We start from the raw sequence: 13,502 nt of genomic DNA, 5'->3' as shown, positions 1-13,502 counted from the left end.
TCCACCATGATCTGGTGGCTGGGAAACTGGATCCGTGGTGGGACCCAGAGGGTTGTGATTGATGGCAGTCACTCATCGTGGTGCCCTGTGACCAGTGGGGTCCCCCAAGGCTCTGTCCTTGGACCCATCCTGTTCAACATCTTCATTAATGATGTGGACATTGGAGTCAGGAGTGGACTGGCCAAGTTCACCGATGACACCAAACTTTGGGGCAAAGCATCCACGCCAGAAGATAGGCAAGTGATCCAGGCTGACCTGGACAAGCTCAGCAAATGGGCAGATGAGAACCTGATGGTGTTTAACACTGAAAAATGCAAGGTTCTCCACCTTGGGAGGAAAAACCTGCAGCTTCCTTATAGGCTTGGCAGTGCTACGTTGGATAGCACTACAGAAGAAAGAGACTTGGGGGTCATCGTTGACCACAAGATGAACATGAGCCTGCAATGCGATGCTGCAGCTAGTAAAGCGACCAAAACACTGGCTTGCATCCATAGATGCTTCTCGAACAAATCCCGGGACGTCATTCTCCCCTTGTACTCGGCCATGGTGAGGCCGCAGCTGGAGTACTGCATCCAGTTTTGGGCTCCACAATTCAAAAAGGATGTGGAGAAGCTTGAGAGAGTCCAGAGGAGAGCCACGCACATGATCAGAGGTCAGGAAAACAGTTCTTATGATGACAGACTGAGAGCCATGGGACTCTTTAGCCTGGAAAAGCGCAGGCTCAGGGGTGATCTGATGGCCACCTATAAGTTTATCAGGGGTGACCACCAGGATCTGGGGGAACGTTTGTTCACCAGAGCGCCCCAAGGGATGACGAGGTTGAATGGTCAGAAACTCCTGCAAGACCATTTCAGGCTGGACATAAGGAAGAATTTCTTTACTGTCCGAGCCCCCAAGGTCTGGAACAGTCTGCCAGCAGAGGTGGTTCAAGCACCTACATTGAACACCTTCAAGAGTAAATTGGATGCTTATCTTGCTGGGATCCTATGACCCCAGCTGACTTCCTGCCCTTTGGGCAGGGGGCTGGCCTCGATGATCTTCCGAGGTCCCTTCCAGCCCTAACGTCTATGAAATCTATGAAACTGGCTGAGGTAGCCTTTTGATCATGGATCTGAGTTACTGCCAACTATATATCTAACCAGATCTCGAGTAGCTTACTCACAAGCATCATCCAGAGGCTGTTGAAGATTCCCTCTGGAGACAGGCCAATCCTAGCTCATGAGTTATGGGGGAGAGACCCAGTTTCAGATGATCAAGCTCCTCTCTAAGTCTGAGTCCCCCGCATGGCTGCTGACCCCTGCTCCTGGGCAGTCTTAACTTATATAGCCCCTGTGACCTCATTCACCTGGTCCAGTGGAGGCCAGCTCCAGTTGGCTATTGGTCCACCAATTTGAAATACATCACTAGTTGCCAGGCAGACTCTAGCCCACCAGGTAGAAGCCCCTCACCCAGGTAGCTGATACCAGTCACGTAGGCAGAGGGAGCAGGTTTCCCCCCTCCCTCAGGAATGTAGCCAGCTCAGGTTACCTAAAGAGATAGGGTAAAGGTGTGTCTCCACTGCTGGCCCCATCCTAAACAAATTGTCACAGAACAGAGATTTTGAGGAGAAACAAAGGTGGCTTCCTGCCACACCCTGTTCCCCCATGCACTACCAGGAGTGACTAGGAATAACGGTCACAAGCTGGTAGATTTAGGTTAGATATCAGGAGGCGCTACTTCACAGCCAGGGCAGCTAGGATCTGGAACCAACTTCTAAGAGAAGTGGTGCTGGCTCCTACCCTGGGGGGCTTTAAGAGAAAGCTAGATGTACACCTTGCTAGGGTCGTTTGACCCCAGTACTCTTTCCTGCCATGGCAGGGGGTCGGACTACATGATCTGCTGAGGTCCCTTCTGACACTAGAAACTATGAAACTATGAAACTGGTGGCTTCAACAATGGTGTCTTGAGGCGGGCTTTGACTTCCTCAACAACGACCCACACATCACAACAAGACACATGCTCGGATGGGATGGGCCTCACCTTTCCCCTTCTAGGTTGGCAGATCTCCTCTGGCGGGCTTTAAACTAGGCTTGTTGGGGGGAAGGGGAAGGTGAGGGTGGAGGAAACCTTGGACTGCCTAACCAAGCATCACCCACAAGTACAGCCTGGCTTAGGCTGACAAGCAGAACATATACACAGTTAAGCAACAGGGGCCAGGGCAATCCTGAGAGTAGGGGGCCAGTGCACACACCCACAGGAGTCCTCAAATGCCTCTACACAAACACTCATAGTATGGGAAACAAGCAGGAGAAACTTACACTCTTGCTAGCTTACACCAACCCAGATGTAGTGGGGCTCACTGAAATGTGGTGGGACCCAAAGCATGACTGGGTGGTGCATATTAAGGGATATAGGCTGTACAGGAGGGATAGGACAGGGAGAAAAGGTGGGGGTGTGGCACTTTACATTAAGGAGGAATACACATCCTCATCAATTAGCAAAGATTCAAAGGAAGGGCACTCTGAAGTGCTCTGGGTTAGAATACAAGGGAAAAGAGACTTAACAATGGGGGTCTACTACAGACGTCCCAACCAAGGGGAAGAGCTAGACCAGGAATTCTTAAGTCAGCTCACAGAGGTAGTTAGGTCAAAGGACGTGGTCATTATGGGTGACCTGAACTTTCCAGACATCTGCTGGGAAGAGCAGTTAGCCAGGTCTGACCGCTCATGTAGGTTCCTAGCTAGAATGCAGGACCTCCATCTAACCCAAGAGGTGCACAGCCCCACCAGGGGAGACACCTTGTTGGACCTTGTGCTGGCCACAGGTGACAACCTGGTGAGGGGGCTGCAGGTGCTCGACCACCTGTGCAACAGCAAACATCATCTGCTGGAATTCACCATCCAGCACAAGGTAGCAAAGGCCTACAGCAAGGCAGCAGTCTTAGATTTCAGGTGGGCAGACTTCAATGAGCTAAGGAGAATAGTCGGGGAAGCACTCAGGTCCCAGCGGGGAGGGGAGCCAGGTGTCCAAGAACAGTGGTCACTTCTTGAGGAGACAATCCTCCAAGCCCAAAGAGAAGTAATCCCAACATGGATCAAAGGGGGCAGGAGGGAGCAAAAGCTCCCATGGCTCACCAAAAGCATCTGGGAATGTCTTTTAGCTAAAAGGGAGGTGCATACCCAATGGAAGGGAGGGGCCATCACCAGGGAGGACTATACTGTGCTTGCTTGGGGATGCAGGGGGGCAGTCAGAAAGGCCAAGGCATAGATGGTACTGGGACTAGCTGTGCAGATCAAGGACAACAGGAAGTCTTTTTTAAATAAATAGGGGGCAAAAAGAGGTTCCGGTTAACATGGGGCCCCTGCAAGACACGCTAGGAAATTTGGTCGTCACACCAGATGACAAAGCTAACCTATTTAAAGACTTCTTTGCCTCCATTTTCCTGAGAAGGGACCAGAACAGCCACCCCTGCTCTAGGCCCACCCCCAGACCTCAGGGGAGGCGCACCTAGGCCAAGGTTTAGTGAGGAACTAGTTAGGGAACTTCTGGACAGACTGGAGGTATTCAAATCAGCTGATCCGGATGATCTCCACCACAGAGTAGTGAGGGAATTAGCTGCAGTCTTTGCAGGACCCCCGGCACGGTTTCATGAGCACTCGTGGTGCTCTGGTGGGGTGCCAGAGGACTGGAGGAGAGCCAATGTGGTTCCCATCTTCAAAAAGGGGAGAAAGGAGGACCTGGGAAACTATAGGCCAGCTAATCTTACCTCAATCCTGGGTAAGCTTTTTGAGAGAATTATTCTGGCACATGTCCACGAGGGGCCAGCAGTGGAGACTATGCTTGGGGCAACCAACATGGGTTCATTAGAGGCAGGTCCTGTCAGACCAACCTGATGGCCTTCTATGACCAGGTCACCAAATCCTTAGACGCAGGGGTAGCAGTGGACATAGTCTTTCTGGAGTTTCGGAAGGCCTTCGACACGGTCTCTCACCCCTTTCTCATTAAAAAACTGGGGGACTGTGGTGTTGACACCTACGCAGTCAAATGGCTTGCTAACTGGCTGGAGGGCCGCACCCAGAGAGTGGTAGGGATGTGGGGAGTGGGGTTCCACAGGGCTTGGTCCTCAGGCCTGCACTGTTCAACATCTTCATCAGTGACTTGGACGAGGGGGTAAAAAGCACCCTGTTCAAATTTCCTGATGCCACTATGATGTGGGGAATGTGGGCACACTAGAAGGAAGGAATAGGCTACAATCAGACCTAGACAGGTTACAGGGGTGGGCAGATGAGAATAGGATGGGATTCAACACTGAGAAGTGCAAAGTGATCCACCTGGGGAGGAAAAACTGGCACTATACCTACAGGTTGGGGAACTCCCCTCTTGTCAGCACAGAGGCAGAAAAGGATCTTGGAGTCATCATTGATTGTAAGATGAACATGGGCTGGCAGTGTGGGGATGCAGTCAGGAAGGCCAACCACACCTTGTCATGCATCCACAGATGCATCTCAAGTAGATCCCAGGAGATGATACTCCCCCCCTATGCTACACTGGTCAGGCCACAGCTGGAGTATTGCATCCAGTTCTGGGCGCAGCACTTCAGAAGAGATGTGGGCAACATGGAGAGGGTCCAGAGGAGGGCCATGATTGGGGGCAGCAGGGCAGGCACTATGTGGAAAGGCTATGGGACCTGAACCTATTCAGCCTCCACAAGAGAAGGCTGAGGAGGGATCTAGTGACCTGTTACAAACTAGTTAGAGGGGACCAGCAGGCACTGGGGTCATTTGACCCAAGTACTCTTTCCTACCATGGCAGAGGGTTGGACTTGATGATCTGCTCAGGTCCCTTCTGACCCTACTAACTATGAAACTATGAAACTATGAGAAGTAAAGCTCTGCTGGACTTGGTACTGACTACTTGGGATGACCTAATTGGTGACCTAGTGATTGATGGGAAGCTGGGTGACAGAGACCATGAGCTGATCACCTTCACTATCTGCCATAAAGCTGGCAAGTCAGTCAGCAACACTGAAATCCTTGACATCAGGAAAGTCAACTTTGACAAGCTCAGGAGGCTTGTCAGTGAGGCCCTAAGGGACCACAACCCAGGGGGAGGAGAGTTCAGGAAGAATGGTTGCTCCTCAAGAGAGCGATCCTCAATGCACAAGCTAATGCTATCCCATCATGGAGGAAAGGCAGCAAGAGGGAACAGCATCCCCCCTGGCTCTGCAGGGATCTAGCAGACCTCCTAAGACTAAAAAAAAAGGCCTACAAAGGATGGAGGATGGAACTCACCTCCAAGGAGGGATATTCTGTACTGGTCCAGTCCTGCAGGGAGAAAACCAGGAAAACCAAGGCTGCAACTGAACTCCAACTAGCTTTGAGCATCAAGGACAATAAAAGTCCTTTTTTCAGATATGTGGGGAGCTAGAGGAAAAGCAAGGGCAACATTAGACCCCTGCTGAACCAGATGAGACAACTGATGCCCAGGAAAAAGCCAACCTATTGGCTAACCTAAAATGGGTACTTTGCATCAGTCTTTCATCAGTCCCATGGGACTCCCATGCCCACTACGGGACAGGCAGGTTCTGGTGAGGGAGATCCCCTGCCCTCCATCAATTCTGACCTCATGAAGGAACACCTTGAGAGGCTGGATACCTTCAAGTCAGCTGGCCCTGACAATCTACACCCCAGGGTACTCAAGGAGCTGAAGAGCATCATAGCCCAGCCTCTGGCATGGAACTTTGAGACCTCCCGGCACTCTGGTGAAGTGCCCGAAGATGGGAAGAAGGCCAATGTGGTGCCTATCTTCAAGAAAGGGAGGAAAGTGGATCTTAGAAAAGTTTATTAAAGAGGCCATCCTTAATGAACTGGCTGACGGCAACATCATGAGGGATAGCCAGCATGGGTTTGTTGCGGGAAGGTATTGCTTGACCAATCTCATTTCCTTTTATGACCAGGTGACCTATCACCTCGACAAGGGAGAAGAGATTGATGTCATGTATCTTGACTTCAAAAAAGCCTTCAACCTGGTATCTCATGACCGCCTTCTAGTGAAATTGGCCAACTGTGACCTTGGCTCCACCACGATCCTCTGGCTGGGAAATTTGCTCTGTGGTCAGATCCAGATGGTAATAATTGATGGAAGTCAATCATAATGGTGCCCTGTGACCAGTGGGGTCCCCCGAGGCTCTGTCCTTGGGCCCATATTGTTCAACATCTTCATTAAGGATGTGGACATTGGAGTCAGAAGCAGACTGGCCAAGTTCACCGATGACACCAAGTCTGGGGCAAAGCATGCACACCAGAAGACAGGCGGGCAATCCAGGCTGTCCTGGACAGGCTCAGCAAATGGGTGGATGTGTACCTGATGGTGTTTAATGCTGAAAAATGCAAGGTTCTTCACCTTGGGAGGAAAAACCTGCAGTATTCTCATAGGCTCAGCAGTTCTAGGCTGGGTAATACTACAGAAGAAAGAGTCTTGGAGGTCATCATTGACCACAAGATGAACATGAGCCTGCAATGCATTGCTGCGGCTAAAAAAGTGACTAAAATGCTGGCTTGCATCCATAGATGCTTCTCAAGCAAATCCAGGGACATCATTCTCCCCTTGTACTCGGCCATGGTGAGGCCGCAGCTGGAGTATCGTGTCCAGTTTTGGGCTCCACAATTCAGAAAGAATGTGGAAAAGCTTGAGAGAGTCCAGAGGAGAGCCAAACACATGATCAGAGGTCAGGAAAACAGACCTTACGATGACAGACTGAGAGCCATGGGGCTCTTTAGCCTGGAAAAGCGCAGACTCAGGGGTGTTCTAATGGCCACCTATAAGTTTATCAAGGGAGACCACCAATATTTGGGGGAACATTCACCAGACCACCCCAAGGGATGATGAGGTTGAAGGGTTATAAACTACTGCAAGACTGTTTCAGGCTGGACATAAGGAAGAATTTCTTTACTGTCCGAGCCCCCAAGGTCTGGAACAGCCTGCCATTGGAGGTGGTTCAAGCACCTACATTGGACACCTTCAAGAGTAAATTGGATGCTTATCTTCCTGGGATCCTATGACCCCAGCTGACTTCCTGCCCTTCCAGCGGGGGGCTGGACTTAATGATCTTCCGAGGTCCCTTCCAGCCCTAATGTCTATGAAATCTTTGAAACAAGAGGAAGATCAGGACAGTGTAGGTTCCTTACTGAATGGGAGAGGCAAACTTGTGACAGAGGATGCATAAAAGGCTCAAATATTCAATGACTTTTTCACCTCAATCTTCACAGGCAAGGTCAGCTCCCAGACTACTGCACCAGGCAGTACAGATGGGGAAGGAGGCGATCAGCCCTCAGTCATGAAAGAACAGGTTAGGGGCTATTTAGGAAAGCTAAATGCATTAATGACACATGCCTCCGGAGGCTGGGGGGGCACAGTGGCTGACCACAGGTGGTGGCTGTGGTGGCAGCAGTGAGTGGGGAGCTTCCACAGGTGGCCACCGTGGTGTCGGTGGCAGGGTGGGGCAGGTAGCGAGCACCGACCAGCAGTTGGCAACCACCTGCAGATACCACCAGCAGTGTAGGCAGTGGCGAGCAATGATCAGCGACCACCCACAGATACTGCCGGCAGTGTTGGCAGCAAGGGTGGGGGGTAAGCAGTGGTAAGCAGTGGTAAACCGGCAGTGTCAGCAGTGCTTCTGTCAGGGGGTGAACCACCAATCTTAGGGGTGCACATGCATGCACGTGCACCCCTTACGCATCGCCAATGGCTAAATGTGTAAAGTTCTATGGGGCCAGATGGGATGCACCCATGGGTGTTGAGGGAGTTGGCTGATGTGATTGCAAAGCCACTGGCCATCATCTTTGAAAACTTACAGCAATCAGGCGAGGTCCCAGATCATTGGAGATGGACAAACATAGTGCCCATATTTAAGAAAAGGAAAAAGGAGGATCCAGGGAACTACAAATCAGTCAGCCACACCTCAGTCCCTGGAAAAATCATGGAGCAGGAATCCATTTCAGAGCACTTGGAGGAGAACAAGGTGATTAGGAACAGTTAGCATGGACTCACTAAGGACAAGTCATACCTGACTAACCCAATTGCCTTCTCTGATGAAATGACTGGCTCTGTGAATGCAGGGAGACCAGTAGACATGGCATACCTTGATTTTGTGAGGCTTTTGATACCATCGCGCACAACATTCTTGCAGGCAAGCTAAGGAAGTATGGGCTGGATGAATAGACTGAAAGATGGATAGAAAATTGGCTTGAGCATCAGGCTCAGAGGGTAGGAATCAATGACTTGATGTCTAATTGGCAGCCTGTATCAAGTGGAGTACCCCAGAGGTCAGTCCTGGGGCTGGTTTTGTTCAATAGATTCATCAATGGCCTATAAAATGACATAGAGTGCACCCTCAACAAGTTTGCAGATGACACCAAGCTTTAGGGAGCAGTAAACATGCTGGAGGGTAGAGTTAGGATTCAGAGTGACCTCAACAAATTGGAGGATTGGGCCAAAACAAATCACATGAGGTTCAACAAGGACAAATACAAAGTCCTACACTTAGGACAGGACAATCCCATGCACTACTATAGCTTGGTGACTGACTGGCTGGGCAGCAGCTCTGCAGAAAAGCACTTGTGGGCTACAGTGGACAATAAACTGAATATGAGCCACCAGTGTGCCCTTGTTGCCAAGAAGATTAATGGCATACTGGGCTCCATTAGTAGAACAGTTGCCAGCAGGTCAAGGCAAGTGATTATTCCTATTTATTCAGCACTGGTGAGGCCACCTCTGGAGTACTATGCTCAGTTTTGGGCCTCCCACTACAGAAAGGATGTGGACAAATTGGGGAGAGTCCAGCAGGGTGCAATAAAAATGGTGAGGGCCTGGGGTACATGACTTATGAGAGGCGGAGGGAACTGGTCTTATTTAGTCTAGAGAACAGAAGACAGATGTTGAAATAGATCAATCCAGGCCCCTCTAACTTGACTATAAATTTATCCAAGCAGCCTCTATCCAACTATAGATCAATCCAGGCCTCTAACTTAACTAAGGAAAAAAAGAGTAAAGAAAAAAAAATGGTTCTTGCTTCGTATTTTAAAATGTTTTAAGATAAGAAAAACTCTTCTGCTTATTATGACTCCATGCACAGTTCTTTTGGAACAAATGTTCTTCCTTTCCTAAAAACAAAAAAAGGTGATAACAGTTTTCAAAACAAAATGTGTTGCTGAGCAAGCAACTGTTATGATTTACCCCTGACTTTCTTTTCAAGGATGCTTTATTTAAACAATTTTAGGTATAAAAAGGTATGTTAACTTGTAGAGGGGAGGAGTTCTGTTAGATCTCCTCCCTACAATCGTATGGTATAGTCGCCAATAAACTCAGACTGAGTCTGTGAATTCTAATAACAAACACAATGCAAAGTTTGATTTCTTCCACACCGAGAAGAGATTTAATCAGGAGCCTTCAACTACCTGAAACAGGGTTAAAAAAGGATGGATCTAAACTATTTTCAGTAGTGGCAGATGACAGAACAAGGAACAATGATCTCAAGTTGCAGCAATGGAAGTAGGTTTGATATGAGGAAGAATTTTCTCACTAGGAGGGTAGTAAAACACTAGAACATAGGGCCAGATTATGACATGTTGGGGCCCTAAGTTAGGGGTTCCCAACCTTTCCATTCCAGGGCCAGGCAAGTTGAGGACCACAAGCGGCTGTGACCCAGCAAACCTGGGTCCCTGTGGCTGGAATTTTTTGCTGGAACACAAGTAAAAATACTTCCATGCCCCCGGGCAGGGGGGCGGACCCAAACCTCAACCATGGCTGCCGCGGGCCCTATTGAAGGAGTCACAGCCTCTCCACCTGGGTCTGGTTTGCTGTTCGTGGTCACTTCCGGTCCAGCAGCTGACCCTTCATGGCCCAGGCCCCTCATAATTTGAGGCCTTAAGATGAATTTTACTTAGCCTATGCCTAAATCCAGCACTGCTGGAACATGTTACCCAGAAATGTGGTGGAAGCTCCATCCTTGGAGGCTTTTAAGACCCAACTAGACAAAGCTTTGGCTGGGATGATCTAGCTGAGGATGGTCCTGCTTTGAGTAGGGGGTTGGACCAAGTGGGTTGGACTAGATGACCTCCTGAGGACGCTCCCAAACCTAATCTTCTATGAGTCCATGATTCTGTTGCACAAACGGCGGTTCGTTTCTTGGAGGCGCGCAGAGATCACAGACACACAGATATCAGTCGGCACTTAAGGGTTTATTTGCTTGCAAGCAAGGCCAGAGAAGGGAGCTCAGCTCAGATCAGTCTCCGGCCCTTGATTGTGTTTGCAAGTGGCATTTATCTTCTTAAATCTCCTGGGCACGTGCGCAGACACAGAAGTTCTTGCAGCTTACTTTTGTTTCATACAAACATACATGTAACTATATCATCACATACATCGCATGTATAGTATAATTAGTCATTTGAGTAGGGAGGGTGGAGAGGTAAATATGCAACAGCTAATTAAGCATGCTCAATACCACAAGAGTTCATTAACAGTTCATTCCCCAAGTCTATGTAGTTAAATTCCAGTTTCTGTAATCAGCATGAGAAGGACTAAGGAGGGAGAGGGAGAAACCTTGGGCAGCATTCTTTTCTTATCAAGAGCAAGATGCAAGCTGTGGAATTCTAACAATATTTCCCCCTCAAGATGCTTTCTGCTTTCCATTCTTGACTAATACTTTTAACATTCGTCTTACTACTCACTAGCCACTTTGGGGCCAAAGGAAAAGTCCTCCAAGGGCACCGTCCTCTGACATCTTGGAGTCCCCCACAGGCCCAGCAGTTGGTGAGATTGAAAGTACTTGCAATTTTTTCTGTCATGTCAACATATAGATTTGCTTCTGGGGGAGCAATTGCGGGGAACGGGGATATAGGGTGGCGGCTAGGGCTGTTCAATTCTGCCTTTTTTACTACATAGATAACAACAAGGCATATTAAGACGCTTGCTACATCCTCCCTCTCTTGAGATTGAATACAGCTTAAACTTTTCCTTTGTTACTTTCTTATCTGATTTTCTGGACTCTGACTAAGCTGCCTCAGGTGCACTTGGAGATCACCAGTAGGTTCACAGCTCCATCTGCTGACTTTTTGTTCTGAGGACGGCTCAGCCTCCGGAGTGAGCTCGTCCTGGGAGCTGGTGTTCTCTGACGCTCGTGGATGTCGTTTTACACGGGTATGGTGTATTTAATGGTTATGGTTGGCAATCTTTACAGCGGTGTGGGTTGTTAAAAGTACCTGGAAAGGGCCACTCCACCGTTCAGTCAAAGGTTTCTTTTTCCACCACTGTACCAAGACCCAGTCTTCCGGGTGGAATTCATGTATCAGAACGTCTAAAGGCAGACGTTGAAAGGAGGCTGCATACTTGTGAAGAGAAGACAAGACAGACTGCAGAGCAATAACATACATGTGAAGCTCGCTATTATTTAATTTAAAAGTTACATTTTCTCGCATTCTAGGAGGTAAGACCCGAGGAGGCATGCCAAACATAATTTTATATGGGGTTAATTTGATGCCTCGTCGGGGAGTGTTTCAAATGCAAGTAAGAGCTAACGGTAATGCTTGAGGCCACTTAAGGTGTGCTTCAATACAGATCTTGGTGAGTAGAGTTTTTAAGGTCCTATTCATGCGTTCCACTTGTCCTGAACTCTGTGGTCTCCATGGTGTGTGTAGTTTCCAAGTGATCTTGAGGGCTTGTGCGACTTCTTGAACTACCTTTTCCACAAAGTGTTGTCCTTGATCCGACTTGATGGATTCGGGCAGAGAATACCGGGGAATGATCTCCTGCAACAGATATTTTACTACTGTAGCCGCAGTGGCAGTTCTGGTGGGCCATGCTACGACTCAACCGGAGAGCTGGTCTACCATGACAAGTAAAAACCTATGATGTCCGGATCGTGGGAGCTCGGCAAAATCAATCTGCCATGCTTGTCCAGGGTACGCTGCCCAGGGTCTACCTCCCATTGACACAGGAGGTTTCATTCGAGGGTTTACTTTCTGACATGTGATGCACCTGGTAGCAATACGCTGAGCTTTTACATATAGTCCTGGGGCTACTGCTTGGTGGATCACTAGATCACTCATAGCCAAGCCTCCCATATGGGTACTTGCATGGAGCTGGTGCAGCACCTCCCGAAGCAATGGCCTGGGTATTATGACTTTTCCTCCTGGTACTATCCACCACCAATGGGAGGGTTTTTTTGCATAAGCCTCCTGTGCAAATTTATCTTTTTCAGTGGAATACTGTGGGACTAGATCCCGGACGTATGGCCATACGGCATGGGACAAGACCTGCCTGGATACTTTCTCCGTCTCTCCACCAATAAATGTGGCTTCCTTTGCTGCCGCATCAGCCCTTGCGTTTCCAAGTTTATGCTTCTCCTCAGTAGCCTTCCCATGGGCTTGCATATGAATGACTGCTACCTCTCCAGGCTGGTGGAGTGCATCTAGTAGCTTGATAATCTGGGGGCCGTTAGCAATTCTATTCCTAGAAGCCGTAATGAAACCCCTTTCTTTTCACAATAGTTCGTGCGCATGAACCATAGAAAAAGCATAGCGAGAATCAGTATATATATTAACCCGCCGGCCTGTCCCCAACCGTAATGCTCGGGTGAGCGCAGTGAGTTCCGCGGCCTGTGCCGACCATGAGCTCGGCAATGACTCCCTCTATACTACCTCATCTAAGGTTACTACTGCACATCCTGTTCGTCTTTTTTCATCAATGACAGAGCTGGAGCCGTCTACGAAGTATTCAGCATCTGGGTTTTCAATTGGGTCCTCAGCAAGATCAGGTTGCACCTGTGTGGTTTGATTCAGGACCTCAAGGCAGTCATGCGTTGGTTTCCCTGGTTCTGGCAGCAAGGTTGCAGGGTTTAAGGCTGTAGTATGTTTGAAAGTAAGTTTTGGATTAGAGAGCAAAAATATCTCATACTGTGATTGTCTGGAGGGGTTGAGAAACTTTCCTCCCTCAGTCCCTAGAATTTGGGGAACTCCATGTGGGGTGTGTATTTTCATGACTATCTTCTGGGCTTTTTCGACAACCACTGCTGTGGCTGCCACAGCCCAAAGACAGGCTGGCTACCTGAGCGCAACTGGATCTAGAACCTTTGAGTAATATTCCACGGGTCTCCAAGTTGGGCCTGATGGTTGTGTTAGCACCCCGATGCAACCCCTCGATTTTCATGAACATACAGTCGATATGGCTTTTTATCATTTGGGATGGCCAGGGCAGGGGGTTGGGTTAATGCTGCCTTAAGCAGATCAAAGGCGTGCTGCATTTTTTTAGTCCACTTTCATTCAGTAAGACTCTCCTTAGTCAGGGAGTCATACAGTGGTCTAGCCTTTCCACCATAATCTGGTATTTATAGTCGACAGAACCCAGTTAGTCCTAGGAATGCCCGCAACTCCTTGGGTGACTTAGGTGAGGCTAGACCTTGGATTGCCTGTATGCGGTCCGCACTTAGGGCTCTGATTCCCTTTGAGAGCTTATATCCCAGAAATGTA

The sequence above is a fragment of the Crocodylus siamensis genome, chromosome 13 (assembly GCF_052110815.1).
Source record: "Crocodylus siamensis isolate JL-2025a chromosome 13, ASM5211081v1, whole genome shotgun sequence".
Lineage (NCBI taxonomy): Eukaryota > Metazoa > Chordata > Crocodylia > Crocodylidae > Crocodylus > Crocodylus siamensis.
The sequence above is the reverse complement of the archived record's forward strand: the minus strand, read 5'-3'. Positions refer to the sequence as shown.